We start from the raw sequence: 1704 nt of genomic DNA on the forward strand, positions 1-1704 counted from the left end.
TGCTTTGACATGTTTGAGAACATTAACTACAGTATTCGAGAAGGATTCACAACCTTTCACATAAAAATCTACAAAATGCAGGATAGGAGGCAGCATGAAAGTAACATCTTAGAGCTACAAATCAGTCATCCTAATGGGTGAGACTAATGCACGGGCTGAGTGTGCAGTGCCGACAAACCATTCAGAGGATGGGGGTGTCAGTGAAAACTGTTTTTAACCAGCATGTTGGACGTGCCGAACTGAGCCGGGCCCAGAACTTCGGAACTTGTCGCTTGTATGTGCAGCTTGTCTTGCTGCTCCAACAAAAATAGCTATAGATTTGTGGAGATATATGTCATTTCTTGCTTATTTCAATTACACCCAAAATTTTGCTTCATTTCTGGTAGTCCTTGCATTTTCTTTCTTCTTTTTTGTTTTGTAATTCTTACTTTATATTTCTCTGTATTTTGACAACACTTTTATTGTATGAAAGTGTATAGTCCCTACGAGAAGATGTATTTTTATCTATATTCTGTTTTATTATGTTCAATTTTTAAAAAAAAAGAAGTGAATCTTTTCTTGCTGATGGCCACAAGTTTCACAAAAGAACCAGGGTAGCTGTGAATCCTCGTGAATGACATGAACTGAGTGCCATAAACTTATGTTATTAAATATTACAAGGGGAATTTCCCAGTGAGGGAGGTATTATTATTATTATTATTATTATTATTATTATTATTTTCGGCCAAAGCATACGCGCCATCTACCGCCGACACCCCCAACCGAATGGTTTGTGCTGACATTGCACACTCAACCCATGCGTTAGTCTCACCCCATCCTAATGTAATATTTAGCTTATAATTTGATTTGATCCACTTCATGTTTCTCACTTTGTGATAGAAGTGTTGTTTGTTTGTGTTGCCTAATTGCACCTTATGTTGTGAATTAGCCCAACACAGTTTCATCCACACGTTTGAGCTCTGCTGGGTGGCTGTTGATCTTCTGGGTCGGATGAATCAGGCAGAACCCTCACTGTTGGAAGGGTCCATGTTCAGTTTCACGCTAAGCAATGAGAAGTGGCCACATAAAGTTTCAGTCTGACCAGTTTCATGTCAGAAAAGAAAGAAAGGCCTGGAAGAGAGAACAAGTGCAGATTGTCTAGTTTCAACAGAAACCACAAAGGGGTGAAATCAGAACCTGTAGTGTCACTGAGGAAGGTGAAGGAGGTACTGTATTGTTCCGGATTGGTATGCACCATGTTGGGAAATTGGTTTTCAGTATTGACCAAAATGTTTATCTTTCTTTTGTGAATCTGACAAAGGTTAGCCTGAACTTTAACCTTTAACCAAAATAGCAGTCAGACCAGAAAAACAGCATCAGATTTTCCCATAATCACATCTCTCGGGGTGTTGATCTGCTGACATTGTGTGAAATGGTTTAAAACTGATCAAATCAACAATTTCTTATGTGAGGTGCTGTAAAAAGTTATGAAAAATATAGTTTCAAATGATTAAACTGATATCAAAATAGATACAAATGGGCAGTTTCTCTTCTTCTTCTTCTTTGTCTTTCGGCTGTTCCCGTTAGGGGTCACCACAGCAGATCAATCGTTTCCATCTCACCCTATCCTCTGTATCTTCCTCTGTCACAACCACCACCTGCATGTCCTCTCTCAGCACATCCATGAACCTCCTCTTTGGTCTCCCTCTTCTCCTCCTGTCTGGT

The sequence above is a fragment of the Thalassophryne amazonica genome, chromosome 20 (assembly GCF_902500255.1).
Source record: "Thalassophryne amazonica chromosome 20, fThaAma1.1, whole genome shotgun sequence".
Classification (NCBI taxonomy): Eukaryota; Metazoa; Chordata; class Actinopteri; order Batrachoidiformes; family Batrachoididae; genus Thalassophryne; species Thalassophryne amazonica.